Genomic DNA, 10911 nt, shown 5'->3' with positions numbered 1-10911 from the left:
TCGGGTCTTGTCCGTGTGTACGTTGTGTTGAACTGCTATTCTAAGTTGCAATTTGCCTTGTAGATTAAGCCTGTAATACTTATTCTTAGCCTATAATAATTAATTGTGCATTTGTCTTCCACCACACAACCTGTGACATCTATTAGTGCTAATCATTTTTATTTCAGTTTTATTAATTTTTTATTAATTTGAATACTCCATCTCAAACATATTTTCCCCTGCTTTATATATAAATGAACAAATTAGTTAACAATAACAACACTGTGAACTATTATCTTAAGCATCTTCTCTTTAAAAGCTATTTTTCTCTGCCACTGTTTAAGATTCATTATATATTCTCCTCACTGACTATTCTAAAATAGCCTCTTTGTTGATGGATAAGGAACATTAGATATTGAAAATGAGCATCATTTACTTAGAAAGTAGTTGCAAAACTTCTGTATTAAAGTTTTGGTAAAAAGTTTCTCTTCATTTCTCATTTCAAAGAGAATAAACACTGTATTCTCTATAATCTGTTATGTGTTATCTGCCTTTCCTTAGCTGCACAGCCTTTTATGTTTCATTCATTACAACTTGAAGAATAATGATTCTGATTGAAATGTAATTCGCAAAACAATTTACAACAAGAGTCTTTTCATTTCCCCTGTTTTTTCCACCATACCCATTATTCGTTTGGCTACATCAATTTATGGAAACGCACCCTCAGTCATTTCTTGTTGAAGTGATTGATTTGTTTGTCGTGATTGACATGCAGTTTCCTTGCGCATTATTGAACAAAGCTCTGCGACTACAATTAACACAATTTCAGCGGGAGCCCAAGTGGTAGTTACGGCAGTGCGCTTGTGCAATGACCCTTTTTTCAAGTTGTCACTATTTGGGAGATGGGAATACACCCATAAGTAAAACTGTCAAAACATAGAAGGTCTTTTTGGTTGATCTAATATGCATCCATTCAAACTGCTGCATGCTTTAGGAATACCAATGCAATTTCACCTCAAATTCCCACCATGATTCAGCCCTTCGCTTCACAATGCCAGTGCAGGTCAAGCAAGGATAAAGCAAAATAGCTCCCAAGAAACTTTGGTGTGTTGTGTGTCCACCGGTTTCCTCTTCCCCCGTCTAAGTTGTGTGTCCTTTCCCCACAACAGTCTAGGTTGTATGTCCTGAGGCACGGAGACTTTGACAGGAAGGATCTGTCTGGCATGTCTGCCGTAATTAACGCTGACTGTTTCACAAGCTGACTGCTAGATCTTACGTACAAGCATCTAGGCAGAAACTGACCAAGCTTTCAGGTGACTGTAACTGGATTGACCTTGCATGGAGCAATTTGTTAAGCAGGATTTGTCATGCAAATAATTACAGCATACAAAAGCAAGGTGCAAGCATTGTCTTTACTCTGTGTTTTGATGTCTTATCCCAGATGATTTGACCTTTTTTTTTAAATCCAGCACACTGCCTAAATACTACTATGGTTGGTCAATAGAACTATGGTTGGTCAGTTCAGGTCTCAGCTTTCTGACTTTCAGTTATATTAGGGTTGTGACTAGGTGTGTGACTAGGGAATAGGTGATTTTAGAGTTCGGTAAACATGGCCAAGATCCTGGGCAAACTGATAAAACATTATTGGTGCTGCACAACATCCTGTTACTAATGTGTTGTGATGAAAAAGCTTCATATCAAGCATTGCAAGAATTAATCTTTTTTTTTTTTTTATGAGAACTATTCGATATGTTATAATTCATTGATATTTCTAATTTTCTTCAAATTGATATTGTTGTGGGTAAAAACCATTTCTAATATTAACCAGCAGTGTCCCACATTTATTTTCACATTTTACAACATGATATTCCTGCTTAAAAATTGTGACATCCAGGAAGTGACATCATTTGGACCATTTCTACAACATAAAAGGAAAACAGTTTTAGTGACTGTAATTATTAAGCACAATCATTGAAGCCTGTTACTAAAGTAATTATGGAAATGATAAAAAAAATATGACTTCTTTAATATATATCATGGGTTATTATCGTTAACTAAAACTAAATCTATTAAAAACATTTCCGTTAATTGGAATAAAAATCTAAATAATTAACAGTAAATAAATAAAAACTAAAACTGAAATAAAAATAAATCAAACATATACAAAAATGTAACTAAAATTAACATTAAAATTGGAGATATAAAAATAAAAGATAATTCAAATATTAATAAAACTAAAATGTGACATCATTCTGGGTTTGAGAATGATGCATCCAGTGTCATGTGACACCTGTGTTTGGACCTGTGGGGGAATCAGAACTTCTATTTTGTACGCTGTTCGTGGAAAGTGCCAATTCAGTCACCCTGTGATAGATTAAATGTAATTTCATTGGTTACTCCATATTCTATAGAAATATTGTTGAAGTATCCCTTGACTTAATCTCATAAGACACAGAGAGTTAACTGTGGCCTTTGACAAAAAACACTATTGTGGAATATGACATTAAGGATTTCAGACATATTTATGTCATATGTATTTCATTTCTGAGGTATCGATCCACTCAGTGGCTTCTGATGTCGATCACAAGATGGTCTTGAAACCCTAACTTCTAGCTGTTTTAGTAATCCCACTTACCTCACAATGGGAGGACAAGGGCAGTTTGAGTCATTACGCAATGAGTGTTGGATCAGGACATCGTAGATGTCGAGGCCAGATGGGAATACTTAGTGACAAATCATGCTGACTCCAACATGCGGGAACGAGGGACCACATTCTGCCTCAGGAATAAATCTGACACAAGTGCACGAACAAAGATATACTGAGAAATGTATTTTTATTTTTGCAGAGGCATACATCATGTTCTGATAAAAATGAGCTATTCAAAAGTCATGTTTTCATTCAAAGGTAGCAACTTAAAACTACAATAAGGTTTAATTAGTTAACATTTCTTAGTTGACAAAATTAGTTAGCATGAACTAACAATCAATACTTCTACCGCATCTATTAATCTTAGTTAATGTTATTTCAACATTTACTAATATTTCTTTGGTCACACTTTAGTTTAGGGTCCAATTCACACTATTAACTAACTATTAACTACAACTTCCGTCTCAATAAACTTCGAATTGCTCTAATTGCTTATTAATAGTTAGATATTAAGTTTAGGTATTTTATAGGATTACGTGATGTAGAATATGGCCATGCAGAATAAGGCATTAATATGTGCTTTATAAGTACTAATAAACAACCAATATCCAATTAATATTTATGCTAATAAGCAACTAGTTAATAATGAGAATTGGACCCTAAACTTAGGTTTTATCAATTTTTTTTAAATCAAAAGTTGTATGTTACATTAGTTAATGCACTCTGAACTAACATGAGCAATGAACAATTGTATTTCTTAATAACTAACATTAACAAAGGTTAATGCTATGACAATATACTGCTCCTTTTTAGTTCATGTTAGCTTTAACTAATGTTACCAAATGAGACCTTAAAGCTTTACTCATTCATACTATGTATATTAATGTAAATACTTATGCAAGTGCATACATACACTCACCGGCCACTTTATTAGGTACACCTGTCCAACTGCTCGTTAACACTTAATTTCTAAGCAGCCAATCACATGGCGGCAACTCAGTGCATTTAGGCATGTAGACATGGTCAAGACAATCTCCTGCAGTTCAAACCGAGCATCAGTATGGGGAAGAAAGTTGATTTGAGTGACTTTGAACGTGGCATGATTGTTGGTGCCAGAAGGGCTGGTCTGAGTATTTCAGAAACTGCTAATCTACTGGGATTTTCACGCACAACCATCTCTAGGGCTTACAGAGAATGGTCCGAAAAAGAAAAAACATCCAGTGAGCGGCAGTTCTGTGGGCGGAAATGCCTTGTTGATGCCAGAGGTCAGAGGAGAATGGCCAGACTGGTTCGAGCTGATAGAAGGGCAACAGTGACTGAAATAACCACTCGTTACAACCGAGGTATGCAGCAAAGCATTTGTGAAGCCACAACACGCACAACCTTGAGGCGGATGGGCTACAACAGCAGAAGACTCCACCGGGTACCACTCATCTCCACTACAAATAGGAAAAAGAGGCTACAATTTGCAAGAGCTCACCAAAATTGAACAGTTGAAGACTGGAAAAATGTTGCCTGGTCTGATGAGTCTCGATTTCTGTTGAGACATTCAGATGTTAGAGTCAGAATTTGGCGTAAACAGAATGAGAACATGGAACCATCATGCCTTGTTACCACTGTGCAGGCTGGTGGTGGTGGTGTAATGGTGTGGGGGATGTTTTCCTGGCCCACTTTAGGCCCCTTAGTGCCAATTGGACATCGTTTAAATGCCACGGCCTACCTGAGCATTGTTTCTGACCATGTCCATCCCTTTATGGCCACCATGTACCCATCCTCTGATGGCTACTTCCACCATGTCACAAAGCTCTAATCATTTCAAATTGGTTTCTTGAACATGACAATGAGTTCACTGTACTAAAATGGCCTCCACAGTCACCAGATCTCAACCCAATAGAGCATCTTTGGGATGTGGTGGAACGGGAGATTCGCATCATGGATGTGCAGCCGACAAATCTGCGGCAACTGTGTGATGCCATCATGTCAATATGGACCAAACTCCCTGAGGAATGCTTCCAGCACCTTGTTGAATCTATGCCACGAAGAATTGAGGCAGTTCTGAAGGCAAAAGGGGGTCCAACCCGTTACTAGCATGGGGTACCTAATAAAGTGGCCGGTGAGTGTATATTCTTAGTGTTATGAGTGAAATGCGCTCATGACCAAATCAAAACAAACAAATTGACCCCACTAACGAAACTAGTTCCAAACTAAGCCACAAAACAACACTGTGCAACACAAAGTAGTCGTTGGTTCATGAATGAATTAACATTTTTAAACAAATACGCTGAATGAATGATTCAATGACTCACTCGTTAAGACAGTGGCTGCGTCTGAAATCACATACTTCCTACTATTTAGCAGACGTATCCCATGAGGCCATGGGAGAGGATTTGTGAATGGCAGTGAAGCGACCCAACGGACGCTGGTAGGTCACATGATAGTGACAACATGGTGAATGTATTACATCCGGCGGATTGCATTCATATACATTTATACCATATAAAACATACTCTCTAGAGTTTGCAAAGTAAGTATGTACTTATTCAAACTTCTTCAAGAGAACATGCGATGGATGCAGCCAGTCACTTGATTCGTTCCGCAATGAATCAGCATCTATAAACTAATAGGATGGGTAAATGATTCAATGAATCACTCATGAAGATGGTGGCTGTGTCCGAAATCGCATACTCTCGGGTACGTATTCTGAATAAGTAATTACTTCATAAACGCTAAAAAAGTATGTTCTGTATGAATGTGTGTAGTATGAACGTAATCCGGACGCACTACATTCGCCATGTTGTCATTATTATGTGACCTTCCAGTGTCAGTTGTGTCGCATCCCCAAATCCTCTCCCGTAAAGTGTCCATCGTATATGAAAACTTCATAATCTCGACAGAAGTACTAGGTCATCCGGGTACTTTTTGCCCACTCTTTTATGAGTACTGTGAATTTGGACATACTACTTTTGTCACATACTGTTTTTCGCCTACTATAGTATGCGATTTCGAATGCAGTCGGTTTCTTGATTCATTCCTAAATGAACGAACCAGTTGAGTGAATGAATGATTCATATGACTCATAAACACCTTAATTAATTTGTTGCCACCTACTGGTGTAACTATGTAACCTACATAAATCAGTAGCCTACATTAGCATTCAATAGCACTGACAAACTGGAAACAATTTACTCTAGGATTTTCATACTGCCAGTAAATTTCACAAATATTTACAGGCATTTTCTATGCATTACACTAGAAAGGCCTCTTTAAAGGCAATTGCTCTGTTATACTTGGTTGTATGCCATATCATTTTTATGCTTCAAGTCCCTACTTAAAAATCCAGGTCACACCATTCGGATTTCAACAACTTAAAGGTTTGGGTCTTTCATCTGCAAAATCAGATCTTAAGCACGTCTTTAAAGAAATGTGTTGCTGGTCCACAAGGCTGTGAACAAATTGCAGTGGCATCAAGACCTCCACGCTTAAGGGTGTTCAGTTTACTTCAATTCCCACCTCGCAAGTACTGTGAATACAGACAATACTAATGGACCTCTGTTTCATCAGGGAAAATATGTCCGGATGACATAAGAACTCTGGCTAGACGAAGATCAAAAAGGAAATTGTATTCTGAAATGATTTATTCAAAACTGACGATCACAAACATGGTCTGAGAAAAACATTAGGCTTAAGTAAAACCGTGTGATGTTGTTAAACTACAACAGCAATGCTCTGAGTCATGAAGAACTCAATACGTCTAGACAGAGAATTTAGGATTGCAAAGTGATGCTAAAACTGACATTAAAAAAAATAGCTATAGTGAAAAGCACACAAATATGCAAACACAGATGCAAGTAAACATCATGCTCCAGGTTCAAAGTTTAGAAAGATGAAGAAAGAAGAAGCCGTTCAAATGTTTACATGATATTTCCATCATGTTGTAAAAGTAATTCATTTATATTTAACTTTTGTCCCATGTGATTCATTTTAATGTGTGATTGGTGTCAGGGTTCAATCGAGATGTCTAAAACTCTCACATGATAGAGATATATATTTCTCTATCATGATTTACTTTTACTCAGGCCTTCATTGATTTTCAGACGAGGCTTACAAGCACATTGTCTCTTGATTTAAAGGTCAGATCCTCCAAAGACAGAAGTAGTGAGAACATGCGCTGCCATTCCATGTTAGCTGATGTCAGAGCAGTCTCAGACATTGATTCAAGGCAAAGAACATGAGGCTGACGAATCCTGAAATGAATCGCACTTAGAGGTGTATTATAGTATAAGAGCAAACATGAAGGTTGCAAATTTGATCAAAGATGAAACAGATGTGAAAGAATGGCAAAACACTCAATCACGCAATGTCAATTCCCGAGATACAGAGATCATCAAATTGAAAAGGTCATTTCTGTGTCGATGCGGATGTGATGATGTTAACTGTGCACATTGATGTATGTTAAACTTTAACATTGTCTTATTTTATTTGTTTCAGCCTGCAGAAAATGTGGAGCAAAAATCACAGAAGCATGGAATGGTGTAGAAGGTGGGAAAAATCATACATGTTGGAAGGTTACTGGTTTGAGCCCCATAAGGCCCTATAAATGTCACATTTGAGCTCACAATGAGATGAGTTGAGAAAGCCTGACCAGAAAGTTTGAAGTTTCAGCAGCTTGAAGTTTTTCAGTTTGAAGTAGTTTTAAAGCTTAAAGCTTAAAGTATGAAGGTTTTGAAGGCCATACAGTCTATCGGATGGATGGATGGATGGATGGATGGATGGATGGAAGGAAGGAAGGAAGGAAGGAAGGAAGGAAGGAAGGAAGGAAGGAAGGAAGGAAGGAAGGAAGGAAGGAAGGAAGGAAGGAAGGAAGGAAGGAAGGAAGGAAGGAAGGAAGGAAGGAAGGACCTGTGTTCTGGTTGGTTGCTAGGGTGTTACTATGCAGTTTCTAGGGTGTTGCTATGAAGTAGATAGGGTGTTCTGGGTGGTTGTGAGGGTGTTGTTAGTCAGTTTGCTAGTGTGCTCACGGTGGTTGCTGGGTGGTTGGTAGTTGGTTGTTATTGTTTGAAGGTTTTACAGAAAGACAGATAAACCGTTAGATAGACAGACAGATTGGTATTTCAACCTCAAACCAGTGACGGATGGATTTTTTCTTCTTCATACAATCAAGTTATCAATGCAACAACAACAACAATACAAATTATTATCCTATGCCAATTACATATCATTAATGTCTTTTTATTATGGGGGAAACCGGAGTAAATTGTATTGTTTGAAATTGGCACTGTGGAAGGTAGTGTGAGACTCAACCAACAGACATTTGCAAATACTGTTTCTGAGGCCTGTGTCAAATAAATGAATGTGAACTTTTATCTGTCATGTTTTCTCTCAGTGCGTTTGCTTTGTTATGCACAGTTTAAAATTGTTGTTCTTGACTGAACCTCAACACCGGAGGTAATTTGAGGTTAAAACACAAGAAGCAATGCTACATTTCCATCTTCATACCCAGCAGCACAAATATCAGTAAAATGAGTCGTGCGGAAGGCTGAGCTTGAAATGAGCCGTTTTCACACCCTTAAAGCACAGCGTGACATGAACTTTAATGACCCTGTTGTTCAGATACTAGTCTCACCTCTCTGTATAAATATTATTACCACTGTGTATGTGACTCATAGGTTTTCATATGGACATTTAGACGTGATTAAATCTGTAGAGTTGTGAACACACACACACACACTCACGAAAGGTAGCCAACATGTTCTTCATGCCATTTCATACATCTTTGCAAGTCCTCATGAGACGATGCCCATAGTGCTGTACATGAAAAACCACATGTAGCTGCCATTACTGCTCAATCTCATTCAGGTGAAATTAGTGAGTGTTTGGCTTGTGTTTCAGTCAATGTCATTATTTAAAAAAAAGCCACATCTTGTACAATGGATTCATTTAAAAAATGGCCTGTAGCAGCGTGAAGTACAAATTAACAAAAATACACATTTCTTTTCAACAAGTTGCACCTTGTTGGGTTTTTATGCATGTTGGCCTATACGGGGGCACTGATTTTTGATGAAGTATTTCATGAGCCACTACTGCTTCTCCTGCCTATTTGAAATGATTGAGCCAATTAGTTTGATTAATCTAAAGTGTATGAAACATGGGAGGCATAATATCAAAAAGGGACAAGAGAGTGAAAAAGATAAACGTTTTGATTTTATAATTGCATTTTAGATTGATTTTATAATTGCATATATCTTGAATTTCATTATTAACCAACATTTATGTGGTTGTACGTTCAGCTAAAATGATTTCACAAAAACTGTGATTTTCAGTCTCGTCACTGTGCCCTGCTGTTGTGTTCGACATGAATCAAAGATTTTTGCCCTGTCTTGGGTTAAAAAAATACCAGTGGATTTTATGCTACTGGTCAGCCTGATATTGTCCATTTGCTGCTGAATCTCTTGGGAGAAGGTAAATGTCACAAAATGTCAGCATTGGTCCAAATGCCCCGAAAGCCAAATATTACCTTATTTATTATGCCTAGTACTTCTCAACAGGTTTAGTGAAACCTATTAACATTCTCTACACTTTTTTCAGGTCAATGCATTTGCCACAATCGACCTTTTCATTACCCTACGACACAATAGTAGTCTATCAATCTGTAGGATTGTACTTGGTTTTCTAGGGCCTCAAATAATTTGCATCTAGACAATATCAAATTGAATCAACCAACAATTCCTAGCCAAAAAAAAAAAAAAAAAAAAGAGTTGCTGTTTGGATTTAAAAGCCAAATACTTATTTGCCTATTATTATCATCATCAATATATCATACATTTTTGGTCAAAATCTTCCTACATGGTTGTTTAATATAATTTAAATGGATGAGTTATAAAAAAAAAAATCACCCCCTCACAGTTGTCATGAAAGGCAAAATTAGTTATAAAATTAGAGACCAAAACCACTTATTGCACCAGGCTGTAAAAAAATAATTAATTCTGCTGTAAAGTTGGACATTTTAACATGGGGGAGATCCAGATTTGACTCCCTTTTGCCTCCAGCCTCCAGCGGCCAGTCGATGAATTGCAGTTTAAGTCACTTCCGTGTTGGTTTCAAGAGAGAGACAGGGAGGTTGCTGCTCGGTTTATACCAGTAATGTGCCTGTTATGTTTTAGACCAAACATATGGTGACTGAGTGCGACCTGGATGCATCAGTGAATGCTGAGATATTTTGTTAAACAAAATGATCCTGTCAGAAGAATTGCGCTTTAACTTTATTATTTATTTTTCCGCCTGAGCTATGTGCAGTAAGGTGAATTTAGCATTTTGCGCCTGAAACGTCTTAAAACGCTAGTGGGGACGGAGAGCGTTTTAAAAGAAAACGCCGTTTTTAAATGTATCCGGCTTAATGTAGACGTACCCTAGGAGTGTAAAATTGTTGTGAATGCCCTTTCATGTTGCACTTCAAAGTACAAATGTCTTTGAAGAGTCTTATTAGTATTCAACTCACAAATCAACAGTAGAATTGTTTACTCGAAAATCTGTAAAGTATGATCTATTGCACAAAATGTCCATGAACTTATCAGCTTTGCTGCATTATAATAGTTCAACGCCTACTGGTTATGGTGGATATCTGCAAAACTATCAAGAGTGTCTTTTCAATAATTCATGATCCTGTATCGAGACACACCTGGACCCACTGCATGTGAACTGCAATAAATCTTTGTTGCTATAAATCTCTCTCATATGTAATCAGTCCAAATGCTTGTGTGCCTGCAATCATCCATCATCACGAAGAATCCAACTTTGATTATATTCAGTTTTGCCTTTTAGGGTCACCATGAAGATTCTTTTCACGCTCTCAGAACTGCATTACGGTTATCATCTATGGATGAACACAGATGAATGCAGTATGTCAGAGGACCCCAGATATGATGATCACAAGAGTTATATAGTGTAGAAGAGACTTCAAGAACCATTCAACGGATGTGTTGATAGCAGCCACACAATCTGCATCTAATCTATACGCATAAATCTGATACGAGTGGGACAGGATTGAGCTCTGGCTACAAAAGGCAATATCACCGTCCGCCAGCCATGCATTCAGCGGCACAAGCCCTTGAAATGGAAAGACGCTCCATACCTGCGGATGCCAAGATGGGGTGCAGAGGAGATAATGCAGGTCCAAATGTGTGATTTGAGGACGGAGATATGGATCAGTACACTCCAGCACAATTTCTTTTTGCAAAAAGCTGTTAGACTACAGATATATCTTAGCAGGACATTCCAGCAGGCTTGTA

This window comes from Rhinichthys klamathensis, unplaced genomic scaffold (genome assembly GCF_029890125.1).
Source record: "Rhinichthys klamathensis goyatoka isolate OS25496 unplaced genomic scaffold, OSU_Roscu_1.1 h1tg000157l_1, whole genome shotgun sequence".
NCBI lineage: Eukaryota > Metazoa > Chordata > Actinopteri > Cypriniformes > Leuciscidae > Rhinichthys > Rhinichthys klamathensis.
Note: the sequence above shows the minus strand (reverse complement) of the source record.